Raw genomic sequence first — 17569 nt, forward strand, 5'->3', positions numbered from 1 at the left:
AATCTTATTTTTTTCATTGTAACCATCATAAAATCAGTATAAAAAATGTAAGTGATGTGCAAAGTTTCTTCTCGTCTGTCTGTCAAAGAGCAAGTAGGTACTCATTTCATCCAACTACATGGAAAGATATTTCAAGTTTCAGACTGAGTTCTTGTGTAATTATGCATAAGGATTGTTTGGATGAACTGAAACTTTCTAATTTTCTAGAGGCTAAATATTTATGTATTTATTCATGTGTTTATCTTTGTGCATCAAGCAAGTATTGATAACCTAATATACTCCAGGGGTTGAGGACCTATAGTGCTGAATTATAAATAGTTCAAGTCTTGCTACACTTGTAACAAAATGGGAAAATATCCGCATTAAAAGTATATAAGTGAGAATTTCTGGTTAAGATAGTAATGGAAAGCTTCCCACAGTATTTCCCATCCTAGTCTCTAACGAAGTATTCTTTCATGTATAGAAGTGACAGTCAAGGCTTCTCACATATGAAAGAAGTTTTGCAATACTTCACCAGTATATTGTGTATTGTTATTGGGATATAATCGACAAAATAATTCAGCAAACTATGTACTTCATCCTTATAGAGAACTTAGGAATGGCCAAAAAATACAAAACAAAAACAAAACTTGATCCAGTAGCGATTATCAGTGACTTTTCTAAACCTAGAATTTCTGTAAGAAAATGTGTGAAATGGGTTGCAGAAGAGAGAAACAGTATACATTTTGTTAACAGAAATAAGGAAGTGGTCAGAGTGAAAGTGAGAACTATGTGAGTTTCAAGTTTGAGTCTATGGATCTAGTAATATCTAAAATTAAAACATGCAGTTAAATAATATTGACTGAAGTTCTTTGCTTTAATTACGCTTTATTCCTAATGCCAGAAGTATCTTTTAAGAGAACAGTCTCTCTCAGGATAAAGAAATTTATATTTGTTTTTTTAGCAGGGTTTGACTGAGGTTTTCAGTCTTACTTGAGATGTTCTTTTACTAAATTTGAACTAACCCAATTTAATATTGGGTACTAAATTAGCATAAACTGTATGATCACATTTTAGAAGTTGCCTTATCTCCTGATTGATCAGTTCTACTTTCATATATTGTGTCTGAATCAGGAACTAGTCCAAAACACAGAGTTTATGCCAGGTAGCCCAATAGAAGGGCTTGATTATTGGAGACTAATTGCAAACATGTTTAAAGAGCTGAAAGATAAGTAGGGACCATTCAGGTAATCTATGGATTAGCAACACCAAGAAGTCAGTATCACGTTATGGCTGGAGATGATGGATGCGAGGGTACCTCAGTCCCAAAGCCAGGGTTTCCAGATTGGAATGGGATGGCTGACTGTATGTGAAAGGTGCATGACGGGACCCAGAACCAGAGACAAAGGGGCTGTCCAGAACGAGCCAAGGCTATGGAGAGACAGAGCTTTCACCAGAGAAGCAGCTCAAAGCAGAAACAAAAGAGAACCAACTCTGTTTCTGCTACTCAGTCTTTAGGATCCTGTCAGTTCTTTACAACTGCAAAGCCTAGCCAGAACCCAGTGATCAAAGATGGCGAAATGTCCAGAAGAAAGACAGAAAAGACATCCAAGTGGCTGGTACATCTGCTTAGAAAGATATTCAAGTTGATCGTTATTTTTGCTTAAAAGTGTTTATTTCTAAATGTTGAACTTCTGAATGATTTAATTTTTTTTCTTGTTTTTACTATAGATAAGCTAGAAGAAACTTCCAAATGCTGATTGTTGAAATTAGTATTCAAACTTAGATTGGTCAAGAAGGAATAAAAGTATTTAAAGTGGAGTTCACAGTGAGAAAATTATTAAGAATATTTGGAGAAAAACAATACATTGGATATTGCTGCCACAGTTTACATAGAAGGATGAGAAGATAGCAAGGTAAGAATGGAGAGGAATTTTTATACTTTTTTTAAGTTTCCTGGTTTGCATTGGACCCTTCTAAGAAGTTTTTAAATTAGAAAGAGACACAGTCACATATGTGTTCTAGGTCAACTGCCCTGAAAGCATTAAGGAATATAGTGGAGGAAAAAATGGTTGCATTAAAAACAAAAAATAGAAATCTTACAGTATATTTATATCACATGTATGAGTTATTAATTATGCTTTAAACTTGCAATAATGTTTGCGAGGCAATCAGCTTAGTTCTGGAAAAGACATTTGTGTTGTCTTTAGGTTAATAACTTCTTCACTTGATCTAATAGGGATGTCATTGGAATATAGACAAATGGAAAATTTAGGAAATTTGATAGCTCATTATAGTTGGCAAAAATCTCATATAAAAATTGTTGAAGAAATTAACCCCAGGTCTAAAGTTAATCAGCTAAAGATTCCCCCATTTACTCTTAAAAAAATTTAGCAATTCAATTTTCAAGTGTTGATTAACGACTAGTGTGTGCATATAATAATAGATACTGAAGAGAAAATATAAATGAAGTATATTGTTTACATTAATAAGTTCAAAAGTTAATGGAAGGTATAATATGCATTAAATATTAGATTCAATGATAATATAGATTGTATATAGTGAAGGGCAAATTGAATGGCTGGCAGCAGATGCTGCCATAAAAGCTCAAATAATTAGGAACCCAATATGGAGTGATTTGATTGAAGAAAATTTCATAAAGTAAAGACATCTTAGGATTTTCTTACAGTTTTATGTCGTTTTACTTTCTTCATGATTATCACTGTTTCATTATTCCCAAATGACTTTTAGAAATATTTTTGCAGCCTATTGATATAGAATTATTTATTAACAAATGAAATGCTTGTGTTAGATTTTCTTTATTTCACAAAGAGCAGAAGTAATTATGATTAAAATGTAGTCCAGGTGCCTTCATCTGTTTTTCGAATTTCTTCCTTTTATTTTTATTTCATTGAAAATGTATTCATTACCACATTGGAGAACTGATGTTCATATTGTTTTATTAAACCCATTTTGTATGTATATCCTTGAAATATTTCAAAGCCATTGAAGATATTGATTGATGAAATACCATACTGGTGACATGGCAGATAATGATTTGTTTTTCAAGAAACCCTTTGGGCGTAGTAGATGATATATTTATTGATTTATCAGTATATGTGGAGAAAGAGCACAGTAATATAAAGTAAAACATGAGTCTCTTATACCATAAATGTTTCTGTTTTGAAATATTCAAAGTAAAATATGGGATTCAATAGGTTGATTTTGCCTGAAATGTAATGACATGTTATGTTTACATTTAAGAATCTTAAATCTCAAGAAGACATAGTTGTCTCTGTCCCCTATTTTTGCCAGAGTGATGAAGACTAGGTATGACTTTCTTTTTGTTGGTTAGTCAACTTATAAGGACATCCAGTTTTTTATCTACTAGTTAAAAACCAACCTTCTTTGACTTTCTTTTCCCCTCCAGTCCAACCATGAGGTCATTATGTTAGAGCTAGCTACTGATACAAACTAACCCACTGTTCAGTTGGGCCCCATGACAAAGGTCTGCTCCCCTTTCCATCAACAAGAAGAGAGGCCTAAAAATTAACATGTGAACCCAACAAAGTAATTGAATATTTTATCCAGTGCATTTCTATATAGAGTAGGCAAATAAAGGCCTCTTTCTTCTGTGATATAAATATCTGAGCTCACAGTTCCAGAAGGCCTTGTCTTCCTTCGTGCAGAGAACTCACAGACAAGGAAGCCAGCAATTTGCTTTGACTGCATGAATTTCTTGATTGAAAGCATGTTAAACTGAAACTACTGAAAATTTGCATCTTTCTTCATTTCTATGTGCAATTGAAGTATCCTTCTATGAATCATCTTTTTAATTTAAATTCTTTATAACCTAAAACATAAGAATATCACCTTATTGCATATCTTCCACAATACAGGTCCACAATATTTTATTCTAAATCTTTGGTGCAGATACAGATACAATTTGGAATTTAGATATGTTGTGTAGAATTCCAGGGATGTCAGGGTAACACTCTAGAGAAAAACTTATTAAGATTTCTACAGTGATATGAATGAACAGTCTCACTCAGTTCAGTTCAGTTCAGTTGCTGAGTCGTGTCAAACTCTTTGCGACCCCATGAATTGCAGCACTCCAGGCCTCCCTGACATCACCATCGCCTGGAGTTCACTCAAACTCACATCCATGAGTCGGTGATGCCATCCAGCCATCTCATCCTCTGTCGTCCACTTTTCCTCCTGCCCCCAATCCCTCCCAGCATCAGAGTCTTTTCCAATGAGTCAACTCTTCTCATGAGGTGGCCATAGTATTGGAGTTTCAGCTTTAGCATCATTCCTTCCAAAGAACACCCAGGGCTGATCTCCTTTAGAATGGACTGGTTGGATCTCCTTGCAGTCCAAGGGACTCTCAAAAGTCTTCAACACCACAGTTCAAAAGCATCAATTCTTCGGCACTCAGCTTTCTTCACAGTCCAACTCTCACATCCATACATGACCACAGGAAAAACCATAGCCTTGACTAGACGGACCTTTGTTGGCAAAGTAATGTCTCTGCTTTTCAATATGCAATCTAGGTTGGTCATAATTTTTCTTCCAAGGAGTGAGCATCTTTTAATTTCATGGCTGCAATCACCATCTGCAGTGATTTTGGAGACCAAAAAAATAAAGTCTGACACTGTTTCCCCATCTATTTCCCATGAAGTGATGGGACCAGATGCCATGATCTTCGTTTTCTGAATGTTGAGCTTTAAGCCAACTTTTTCACTCTCCACTTTCACTTTCATCAAGAGGCTTTTTAGTTCCTCTTCACTTTCTGCCATAAGGATGGTGTCATCTGCATATCTGAGGTTATTGGTATTTCTCCCGGCAATCTTGATTCCAGCTTGTGCTTCTTCCAGACCAGCGTTTCTCATGATGTACTCTGCATAGAAGTTAAATAAGCAGGGTGACAACATACAGCCTTGACATACTCCTTTTCCTATTTAGAACCAGTCTGTTGTTCCATGTCTAGTCTCACTAAATGGGATTAAAAAGAGTTAGGAATATCCTGCTGTCAGTTCAGATCAGTTTTGTTTCCAAATGATTTTTAACACCAAGCCTAGGGGGGAAAAGAAAACAAACTTATTTTCAGGGATCTTTGGATTTTGGAAATGCAGAAAAGGATTAGGAACTATGCTTTAGTTCATGTTGACTATTGAGTATTTTATCTCCTAATCTTAAAGATATAATTTTTAGAGTCATGTCTGATGAAAGCTTGCAGTAACTATCTCATACTTTGACTCCAGCCATTCCTGTCTCCCACCCAGAGGCTATTCCCAGTGAGGCAGTATTGTTTGCAGGGATGAAATGCATAGGATGAATGTGGGCTTTTGGGATTGAAATGTAAGTAGCAAGACTTCTGTATCTATCTATCCATCCATCCATCCATCCATTCAGGAATGAGAGAGAGAGAGAACAGAGAGGGACACACAAAATTATTATAAGAAATTGGCTCAAGAAATTTTGGAGGGTGGCCATCCAAAATCTGCAGAGCCAGTGTAGGCAGTGGCACCCCACTCCAGTACTCTTGCCTGGAAAATCCCATGGACAGAGGAGCCTGGTGGGCTACAGTCCATGGGGTCGCAAAGAGTTGGACACAACTGAGTGACTTCACTTTCTTTCACCTTTTATTGCTGTTCTTCTAAAATGAAAATAAATACACTCAAACATAGGATATTTAATTCATTTGAAAATCATCCTATTTCCTCTTTAAATAATTCAGAAATTTAGTATAATTTATTATCATTTCATCACTTTTTATCTCTCTGGCTCTTCTTTGAGTTCTCAATATTCCTCTTTCAAAGAGAAGCTGAAAGTAATGTTGCCTAAAAGTTTCCATGTGTTGATTTATCTCTGTGAAAACCAGAAGCTGACAGATTGTAATATAATTAACACATTGCCTATATTTTGATGAGTAAGTAATTCTGAAAAAAAATCACTTGTTGAGATTTCATCTTTCATCTTACAAATGTAAAAAATATTAATTTCATAATTTCTGTTATTCAGCATTGATTTGATTATATTTTTGTCATGTTATACACTACCCACATGAGGATACTTACTTCAGTGTCCTATATAGTTGAATATACATTTGACCTTATAAAATATTTTTTTAGAAGTTGAGCTTATTGCATGAGAAACTGGCCTATGTCACACAATTCCAGTTATTTGACATAATAATTTTATTACAAGTCATAATGAAATACTTTTTCCCCACAAAGATGATGGAAGGCATCAAAATATCCTATGTCTGATAGTATTTCTTCAAAACAATAAACTTATAATCTGCAACAGAAAATTGCTAGCTCTAAGAAATGATACACTTCTTATCATCTATGGTATTTTTCACCAACCAGTCATATAGAACTATTATTGAATAATATTTCATCAACATCCTCAAAAATACCAATGAAGTCACAAGTATTACCAATGATATTTCCTATAAATAAATAACATACATTTATAATTACTGTTTAAATTAAAAAATCACTGTAAAGTTGCTTACCAGTTAATTCAACATAAATGGAGGCTTCAAAGATAAATATAAAATCTTACTCTGTGTCAGACATTTTCATAATGCAAAGGTGCACAAGCCTATACACTCTTTGCCCACACAGAGGATAAGTTGCAGGACATGTTGTAGAGCATTGCTAGGGGCTATCAGTTTGACTTTCCAGCACAGTCCAGGCCTTGGTGCTTCCTTTGGTTAGTGTTGATTTTGGTTACGTTGCTGTTTCCTCATCAATTCTAAGGGAAATGACTCTTGGGAGCTATTTTCAAACATTAAAAGTTAAGTGTTTTTCAGAGTTTTAAGAGGAAAATTAACTTATATTTATTGAAATGGATACATACTTTCATTTACAAAATTATTCAGAGCATATGCACAAAATTTCAGAAGAGCATTTGATTTTTTTTTAAATAGCAACTTTTTGACCTTTCCACATATAGATGGTTCGATTTTTAAAATCATTGTTATATGTTGGTTCAATTTTTAAAATCATTTGTTATATATTGGCATACCTTTAAGGTTAAGGAATAGAAAATTTGGAAAAAAACTTAAAGATAAGAACAATTTAAGTTTCAAAACAGCAAGACAGCAACAGAAGTAAATCCTCACCCACTGGGAAGTAAGCTGATTAAAGATGATTACTACATGCAAACTGGAAGCATAAATGCATAGGTTATCTAAGGTCCTGGGATGAAGTGAAAGTCAGTAGTACAACAGCAGGGCAGCCACTACTTACTTCAGGGAAGTGCAGATCAAAGATCCAGATTAGAGTTCCTGAGTCCATCTCTCTAGGTCTTTGCATTATGATGCCCTATGTCACCCAAACATAAACATAGCATAAAAAGTAAAACTCATTCACACTACACTGGGTGGACATTTTTGAAGACTGTAGGTGGTTTAAACACTGGAAGATGATTTAGGTTTTTACACCTTGCCAGAGTCCAACTCCAGCAGCAAGGGATTCAACCTGAAGGGGTGAGTGGTGTCAGCGAGAAACTGAGGCAGCCTCTCAGTTTTCTTTGACTGCTTGTTTATTCCAAGCTTATGATTCTGTTTTATACTTTTACAAAAGCATTAGGTCAGAGGTTTGATATTTTTAGTTCCCATTGACCCAGATTTATTTTTCTCCAAAAATCATTGTTGCCCCTCAAAAGGAGTTCCTTCCTCAGCGATTCTCTTATTTACTTTTCTCATGTGTCCTTGTGAATACACTGTAACTCATGCCAGATTCCTCAGTTTATTTCTTATCTTTCTAAGTCCTGTTCGCCCCTAGTATCCTAAGCTCACTATTTCTTAGAAAGGGCTTCTAGCTAATAATACCTCTAAAGTCCCTAATTTCTATAAGCTATAGTAGAATATGTTAACATTACAGGAATCCTTAAATCTTTAGCTTCTAACTATTTTAATTATTCCTAAGCCCTAAATTCAGCAAACTCCTTTGCCATAAACACGTTTCTCACAAATGGGCTTAGCAGTCCCTCCCATGGCCTCAAGCTGCAGCCTGCATGCTCACCCTGGAACAGTCTTTTGTAAAAGTTCTTGAACAAATGTCAATGATTAACTTTATGAATTATTCTTTGAGCACAGCTGCAGAAGGCTTTATGCCTTCTCATGCTCCTCTCGAAGACAATAAGCACCTTAACATTCTCTTCAGTCAACTCAGCCAAGGAAAGGAAAAAACAAGTCAGAATCACAAAGCCTAACTCCTTCATTCCGGGTCCGTGCCTATGGAACAAACGGAGGGGGTTTAGGGCGTGCCTCCATTTTGTCAGTAATGCCTAACGTGGCTCCCGACAACACCTGGTGATACATTCACTTCTCAAACCAGTCCATAAAGTCCAAAGCACCTATACTTAAATAACTTAATGAAGCAACTTAAAAGTTAGGCATGTTCTCAATTTTTAAAGATATAATCTAAGCATAAATTTGTCTTATTGAATAGAGCCAAGTAAACACTACAGGGAATTAATATGAAACTAAATCTGAATTGAAGGTCTCTTTGGTGAGTTTAAAAATAGGCACTTCCCTGCCAATGAAATAGAACACATGTGAATATTCATCTGTTACTGTGAAATTTAGTTCCCTTCTTCAAGAAAGTGCCATTAGCAGCTGTAATTTGCACAATTATCAGCTCCAAGTTTTCTCTTTTGTCTTCCATTTGAAAGTGTGAAGAAGGGAGGAGCTAAGATGGCGGAGGAGTAGGATGGGGAGAACACTTTCTCCCCCACAAATTCATCAAAAGAACATTTAAACGCTGAGTAAATTCCACAAAACAACTCCTGAATGCCGGCAGAGGACATCAGGCACCCAGAAAAGCAACCCATGTCTTCGAAAGGAGATTACGAGCCCTATGGTAACTCCCCCAGTGGAGAAGTGGCACAGACGCCTGCACACACCACTAGCAAGTGGGGGCTGGGAAGGGAGGTGCCACACGGGCTACATCGCTTAGAGTAAGGATCTGGCCTGAATACCCCGAGCGCTATCTGAGCGAAATAATTTGGGCTAGCAAACCAGACTGTGGGATATCTACCACGTGAAAAGCCAGCCCTAACCTACGACACCGCCAGGCCCGAGCACGGAACAAAGGACTGTACAGAGATAGCTGGCTGCAGACCGTCCCCCTCCAGTGACAGGCAGCCAGAGCCGGAAAGGGGCAATCACAGCCCCAGAGAGACATTATCTACGAAACTGTAAGCAGGCTTCTTTGCTAACTAAAACTTCTTGGGGGTCTGGACGGTCAACATCCGCCTGAGAAGGTGCGCCGGTTGTACACCTAGATAACGGAGCCGCGGGGAGGAGATAAGTCGCAGCAACCGCGTTCACCAAACACCTCATCACCTGAGCTGCTCGGACCTGGGAAGGGCACAAAACACAGGCCCAACTGAGTCTGCGCCTCTGAGGACTACCAGAGTGCCTGAACCTGAGCGGCTTAGACCTGGGAGGTGCAAGCAGCCCAGGGCCGGCCACGGATGGTTCCGGTGGAGCAACCTAGAGCCTGAGCAGTGTGGGCAGGGAGGCTACACGCACCATGAGTGGGGGCAGGCCCAGTGTGGCTGAGGCACTGCGAGTACATGCCAATGTTATTTGTTTGCAGCGTCCCTCCCTCCCCACAGCGCGACTGAACAAGTGAGCCTAAAAAAAAAAAAGTGTCCACCACCGTCCCCTTTGTGTCAGGGCGGAAACCAGACACTGAAGAGACCAGCAAACAGAAGAAGCTATAACAAAGGGAACCGCCTTGGAAGCTACAGGCAATAGATTAAAACCCTGTGATGTTTTATCAATGGTGCTGTATAGAAGTTTTGAAACTACTGTAAAAATAAGACCAATAACTCCAGGGAACTCCTGACTCCAGGGAACATTAATTGACAGAAGCTCATCAAACGCCTCCATACCTACACTGAAACCAAGCACCACACAAGGGCCAACAAGTTCCAGGGCAAGACATACCAAGCAAATTCTCCAGCAACACAGGAACACAACCCTGAGCTCCAATATACAGGCTGCCCAAAGTCACCCCAAAACCATAGACATCTCATAACTCATAACTCATTGCACTCCAGAGAGAAGAAATCCAGCTCCACCCACCAGAACACTGACACAAGCTTCCCTAACCAAGAAACCTTGACAAGCCACCTGTACAAACCCACACACAGCGAGGAAACGCCACAATAAAGAGAACTCCACAGACTGCCAGAATACAGAAAGGACACCCCAAACTCAGCAATTTAAACAAGATGAAGAGACAGAGGAATACCCAGCAGGTAAAGGAACAGGATAAATGCCCACCAATATACAGGCTGCCCAAAGTCACCCCAAAACCATAGACATCTCATAATTCATAACTCATTGCACTCCAGAGAGAAGAAATCCAGCTCCACCCACCAGAACACCGACACAAGCTTCCCTAACCAAGAAACCTTGACAAGCCGCCTGTACAAACCCACACACAGTGAGGAAACGCCACAATAAAGAGAACTCCACAAACTGCCAGAATACAGAAAGGACACCCCAAACTCAGCAATTTAAACAAGATGAAGAGACAGAGGAATACCCAGCAGGTAAAGGAACAGGATAAATGCCCACCAATATACAGGCTGCCCAAAGTCACCCCAAAACCATAGACATCTCATAATTCATAACTCATTGCACTCCAGAGAGAAGAAATCCAGCTCCACCCACCAGAACACCGACACAAGCTTCCCTAACCAAGAAACCTTGACAAGCCGCCTGTACAAACCCACACACAGTGAGGAAACGCCACAATAAAGAGAACTCCACAAACTGCCAGAATACAGAAAGGACACCCCAAACTCAGCAATTTAAACAAGATGAAGAGACAGAGGAGTACCCAGCAGGTAAAGGAACAGGATAAATGCCCACCAAACCAAACAAAAGAGGAAGAGATAGGGAATCTACCTGATAAAGAATTCCAAATAATGATAGTGAAATTGATCCAAAATCTTGAAATCAAAATGGAATCACAGATTAATAGCCTGGAGACAAGGATTGAGAAGATGCAAGAAAGGTTTAACAAAGACCTAGAAGAAATAAAAAAGAGTCAATATATAATGAATAATGCAATAAATGAAATCAAAAACACTCTGGAGGCAACAAATAGTAGAATAACAGAGGCAGAAGATAGGATTAGTGAATTAGAAGATAGAATTGTAGAAATAAATGAATCAGAGAGGAAAAAAGAAAAACGAATTAAAAGAAATGAGGACAATCTCAGAGACATCCAGGACAACATTAAACGCTACAACATTTGAATCATAGGGGTCCCAGAAGAAGACAACAAGAAAGACCATGAGAAAATACTTGAGGAGATAATAGTTGAAAACTTCCCTAAAATGGGGAAGGAAATAATCACTCAAGTCCAAGAAACTCAGAGAGTCCCAAACAGGATAAACCCAAGGCGAAACACCCCAAGACACATATTAGTCAAATTAACAAAGATCAAACACAAAGAACAAATATTAAAAGCAGCAAGGGAAAAACAACAAATAACACACAAGGGAATTCCCATAAGGATAACAGCTGATCTTTCAATAGAAACTCTTCAAGCCAGGAGGGTATGGCAAGACATACTTAAAGCGATGAAAGACAATAACCTACAGCCCAGATTATTGTACCCAGCAAGGATCTCATTCAAATATGAAGGAGAAATCAAAAGCTTCTCAGACAAGCAAAAGCTGAGAGAATTCTGCACCACCAAACCAGCTCTCCAACAAATACTAAAGGATATTCTCTAGACAGGAAACACAAAAACGGTGTATGAAATCGAACCCAAAACAATAGAGTAAATGGCAATGGGATCATATTTATCAATAATTACCTTAAACGTAAATGGGTTGAATGCACCAACCAAAAGACAAAGACTGGCTAAATGGATACAAAAACAAGACCCCTACATATGCTGTCTACAAAAGACCCACCTCAAAACAGGGGACACATACAGACTGAAAGTGAAGGGCTGGAAAAAGATTTTCCATGCAAATAGGGACCAAAAGAAAGCAGGAGTAGCAATACTCATATCAGATAAAATAGACTTTAAAACAAAGGCTGTGAAAAGAGACAAAGACGGTCACTACATAATGATCAAAGAATCAACCCAAGAAGAAGATATAACAATTATAAATATATATGCACCCAACACGGTGCCTCTTTGACAAAAGAGGCAAGAGTATACAATGGATTAAAGACAATCTCTTTAACAAGTGGTGCTGGGAAAACTGGTCAACCACTTGTAGAAGAATGAAACTAGACCACTTTCTAACACCACACACAAAAATAAACTCAAATTGGATTAAAGATCTAAACGTAAGACCAGAAACTATAAAACCCCTAGAGGAGAACATAGGCAAAACACTCTCCGATATACATCACAGCAGGATCTTCTATGACCCACCTCCCAGAATATTGGAAATAAAAGCAAAAATAAACAAATGGGACCTAATTAAACTTAAAAGCTTCTGCACAACTAAGGAAACTATAAGCAAGGTGAAAAGACAGCCTTCAGAATGGGAGAAAATAATAGCAAATGAAGTGATTGACAAACAACTAATCTCAAAAATATACAAGCAACTCCTACAGCTCAACTCCAGAAAAATAAATGACCCAATCAAAAAATGGGCCAAAGAACTAAACAGACATTTCTCCAAAGAAGACATACAGATGGCTAACAAACACATGAAAAGATGCTCAACATCACTCATTATCAGAGAAATGCAAATCAAAACCACTATGAGGTACCATTTCACGCCAGTCAGAATGGCTGCGATCCAAAAGTCTACAAGTAATAAATGCTGGAGAGGGTGTGGAGAAAAGGGAACCCTCTTACACTGTTGGTGGGAATGCAAACTAGTACAGCCACTATGGAGAACAGTGTGGAGATTCCTTAAAAAACTGGAGATAGAACTGCCTTATGATCCAGCAATCCCACTGCTGGGCATACACGCTGAGGAAACCAGAAGGGAAATAGACACGTGTACCCCAATGTTCATCGCAGCACTGTTTATAATAGCCAGGACATGGAAGCAACCTAGATGTCCATCAGCAGATGAATGGATAAGAAAGCAGTGGTACATATACACAATGGAGTATTACTCAGCCATTAAAAAGAATACATTTGAATCAGTTCTAATGAGGTGGATGAAACTGGAGCCTATTATACAGAGTGAAGTAAGCCAGAAAGAGAAACACCAATACAGTATACTAACGCATATATATGGAATTTAGAAAGATGGTAACGACAACCCTGTATACGAGACAGCAAAAGAGACACTGATGTATAGAACAGTCTTTTGGACTCTGTGGGAGAGGGAGAGGGTGGGATGATTTGGGAGAATGGCATTGAAATATGTATAATATCATATATGAAATGAGTCGCCAGTCCAGGTTCGATGCACGATACTGGATTCTTGGGGCTGGTGCACTGGGATGACCCAGAGGGATGGTATGGGGAGGGAGGAGGGAGGAGGGAGGAGGGTTCAGGATGGGGCACACATGTATGCCTGTGTCGGATTCGTTTCGATATATGGCAAAACCAATACAATATTGTAAAGTTTAAAAATAAAATTAAATTAAAAAAAAGAAAAGTGTGAAGAATTTTGATTATCTGTACTAATCAGGCTGATGAGTAATATGTACAAAATATATAGTTAGTCTGAAAATGAAGTTTGAAGCCATGGGTGTGTGTATGCACGCGTGCATGTGTGTGCTTAGTCACTCAGTTGTGTCTGACTCTTTGTGACCCATGGATTGTAGCTTGCCAGGCTCCCCTGTCCATGGGATTTACCAGGCAAGGGTACTTGAGTGGGTTGCTGTTTCCTTCTCCAGGGGATCTTCCCAACCGAGAGATTGAGCCTGGGTCACCTGCATTGCAGGGAGATTCTTTACTGTCTGAGCTGCCAGGGAAGCCCATATATATATAACTGAATTACTGTGCTGTACATCTGAACATAACATGAATTGTAAATCAACTATACTTTGTTAAAAAAATATATACTAATATGAATGAGATAAAATATAATAATCATAAATATATTCAAGCATCTAAAAAAACTGCATTTGTGTTTATGAATAGGGGGAAAGACTCAGTAAATCAGGAAAATTTTATGATGACAGACACGGGCTTTGATTATAGAGAGTGGGCTTCTTCCATGCATCAGAAGTAAATTTCCACAAGGACTTTGAGAATTTTAGAGAAACAATTTTCCTATTCTTACAACTTAAGAGAATTTGAAAATTAAAAGTGTCTCTGTCACTTCAGTTGTCAGCTGTCACACAGACCTAGTCAAATACTGATGACCAGAGCTAACTTAACTGGCTATTCCCAAGAAAATTAGACATTTTAAAGCTTAATCATTTCCCTAAAATATAAAAGGAAAGAGTGGTGGGAGTGGATATGTGAATAAGAGAGAAGGGGGCCACTTTGGGAGAGTGAGTATTTTACATGCAGTTTTTGAAATTTTGCCTGGAGTGTAATATTTGAGAGCTTAAATTTTACCTTTCCTATATTTGGATTTTTATGTGAGTGATAAATTATAATGTTGGTTGGTTTACCTTTTTTTTTTTCTGTACTTACAATCAATATTTGTTTAAATCTTGGTTTTCTTTGCTGTATTTGTAATTGCTTTCTCACTTCTCAACAATTTATTTATAGCGCCAAAACAAAGAGGTTGGTAATTCAAGGCCAAATTCTCCTAATTCTGATCCAAATTTGCAAGAATGAAGCAAAGGCAACATTTATTTGTCAGCTTCCTGGCAGAATGCTTATGTTGGGAAATCATTTGTGTTGTTTTTAGAAAAGGAGGGCTAAAAGCCTTATTTTTCCTTCCTGCATAAAATAAATTCTGGACTAAATGACAATCTTTAACACCAAGTCCAATGTGTAGAATTTGTTTTTCTGAAATGACTTCAAAATTCTGTGCTATTGTTGCTTTATAAAAAAGCACTCATCTTATTCAATATTGGAAGCCTTCTCTAGGTTATCCGCACCCTCCTTCAGCTAAATATGTTAGTTCTGAAAATAAGTTAGGATCAGTGTGACTTCATTTAGATTTGGCCATGCTGCACAGCCTATGGGATCTTCCCTGACCAGGGGTCAAACCTGTGTCCCCGCAGTGAAAGTGTGGAGTCTTCACCACTGGACCTCCAGGGATGTCCAGTGTGACTTAAAAGACAGATCATGGACCTTGTCGCTGTCTGCTGAATAAGTGTTCCTTTTTTTCCTCCTCTTTCCCTCAACCCCCCCACCAAAGTGTCCTTCGTTGCATTTTTTTCCCCACCCAACAATGATTCCCTGTTTCTCCCTGTTAATCTGATATTGATTCGAATTTGGAAAACAAGAGCTAGACATGTATTAATAGTTTGAATTACCCTACTACCAGTTTAAAAGTGATTCAACATGCTGGACTAGTATTTCAACTTCCTTGAGAACTTGACCTTTAAAGTGAAGAAATTAGGATGCCTGATCAGTTAGTCCTTCTATAATGTAATGACTCTCCAGGAGCATTAAGTTCTGACACTTTATAATAATAAGCTTCTGTATACTCTGTATCGGAGAAGGCAACGGCACCCTACTCCAGTACTCTTGCCTGGAAAATCCCATGGACGGAGGAGCCTGGTAGGCTGTAGTCCATGGGGTCGCTAAGAGTCGGGCATGACTGAGCGACTTCACTTTCACTTTTCACGCATTGGAGAAGGAAATGGCAACCCACTCCAGTGTTCTTGCCTGGAGAATCCCAGGGACAGAGGAGCCTGATGGGCTGCAGTCTGTGGGGTCGCACAGAGTCAGACACGACTGAAGCGACTTAGCAGCAGCAGCAGCAGCATCATACTCTGTATAATTTACTTAGTGCTGATAGAATCTGACTCCAGTATGATGCACAGTATGGCTTCCTAAACAAACACAGGTCCAAGGCATGGACATAGCTGCTGTGCTGCTTCCTCCAGTGGGGTTTTTTTTCCCCCACTCTACTTACTTATTCTAACCTTCCAAATGGTGAAGTAATGTTGCAGTGCATCATTTATATGGCTTAAATTCAAGAACACACACAGGAGGTACAGGTGTGAATTCATGTTAGTTCTAGAGAATAGCCAAATTTGAAAATGAGTGTTAGTTCAAGAGGCTGTATGTTTTATTTTATTTAACTTCAAAGTGTTGTTTTTTTCTTCTGACTCAATACCGGTAGAACTTCAGCTTTTTTTCAGTTAGCCAAGAAAGATTTCTTGGTTCTTGGGATTCATCCTTTGCCAGGCATAGTGTGTTCTATAACACAAAGATACACTGAGAGCTTTTCAAACATGAAACTCTCTTGTTTCAAGTTACTTTGGATAGCATAGATTATACTTCTTTAAATGGTTATATCGGAGAAGGCAATGGCACCACACTCCAGTACTTTTGCCTGGAAAATCCCATGGATGGAGGAGCCTGGTGGGCTGCAGTCCATGGGGTCGCTAGAGTCGAACACGACTGAGCGACTTCACTTTCACTTTTCACTTTCATGCATTGGAGAAGGAAATGGCAACCCACTCCAGTGTTCTTGCCTGGAGAATCCCAGGGATGGGGGAGCCTGGTGGGCTGCCGCCTCTGGGGTCGCACAGAGTCGGACACGACTGGAGTGACTTAGCAGCAAGTGGTTATATATCAACATCATAATAAATAGAATTCCAACATAACAGCAAACATGTTATTAAACAAAATAATAGCATATGCAAAATAGCCACCACCTCATAGAAGCCTTTTTAAAATGGAAAGTCAGTCAGCCATCTTTGTTTTCTAGGCTAGTTAGGAATTATAGAATAAAATATGGGGAGGAAACTGTGAAGATACCTTTTTTTCCTTATAAAGATTCAAAAAGTAATTTCCTATTGCCTGCTATGAGATTTTATAAGTATTCTCCATAGGCTTTAGGGGTTGTTTTCTTATTTCTTGTTTAAATATTAGTCATAGAATATTAATTATATAACTATAGTTTTACTCCACAAATACTATAATTATAAAATGTTGATAACCTGATTACCACTAATTATAATATTCTGATAGAAAACTAATTATGAAACTGATGCTGTAATCTGAGCAAATGTATTTGGCAGTAGTTGCCAGAATTTAATTTTCTACTTAAATAGCTGTACTTTTAATAATGTTATTCCAGAATTTAAAGAAGAAGATTATATGTGTCTTTTTCATTGCTTGTTTCTTTTCTATCAAGTTAGTATTTTTGTGGCTAAATATACTTCAAGCACTTTTTCAGACTCATACAATTTGCTTTCAGGTTGAAGCAATTTCAAAACCCAGATAAGTGGCTGAAGTAGAAAGTTTTATCTTTGTTAGCAATAAATCAACAAATCCAATTAGGAAAATGTGTATCTCCAAAAATTTGACAAGACTATATAGTCAGCTTTCATTTTTATAGGATCAGCAACTTAAGGCAGGTACACATAAAATAAGCTCAAATATATTATTCAAGAAATGGGCCATAAAATTCCATTGATTAACCAGCAGAAAAGGTTTGTCAAGGGGATAAATTGTTCTGTGGCCCCTGCAGGTTTAATCTAAAC

The 17569-nt window shown here is 38.1% G+C and overlaps 1 long non-coding RNA gene across 3 annotated transcripts in view; it reads left to right on the forward strand.

Moving 5' to 3' along the window:
- LOC147343642 (uncharacterized) overlaps positions 1 to 17569 on the forward strand; it is a 159382-nt gene that overhangs the window by 82199 nt on the left and 59614 nt on the right. For 2 of the 3 annotated variants that reach the window (XR_015156318.1, XR_015156320.1), the window contains exon 3: positions 1711 to 1895. This is a non-coding gene — a long non-coding RNA (uncharacterized LOC147343642). Of the gene's footprint in view, positions 1 to 1710; positions 1896 to 8670; positions 11645 to 17569 lie in introns of those variants that run through there. The other variant, XR_015156321.1, reaches the window with a different exon arrangement.

The sequence above is a fragment of the Bos grunniens genome, chromosome 27, assembly GCF_055505025.1.
Source record: "Bos grunniens cultivar Pamir isolate PY7600 chromosome 27, Bosgru_T2T1.0, whole genome shotgun sequence".
NCBI classification, from domain to species: Eukaryota; Metazoa; Chordata; class Mammalia; order Artiodactyla; family Bovidae; genus Bos; species Bos grunniens.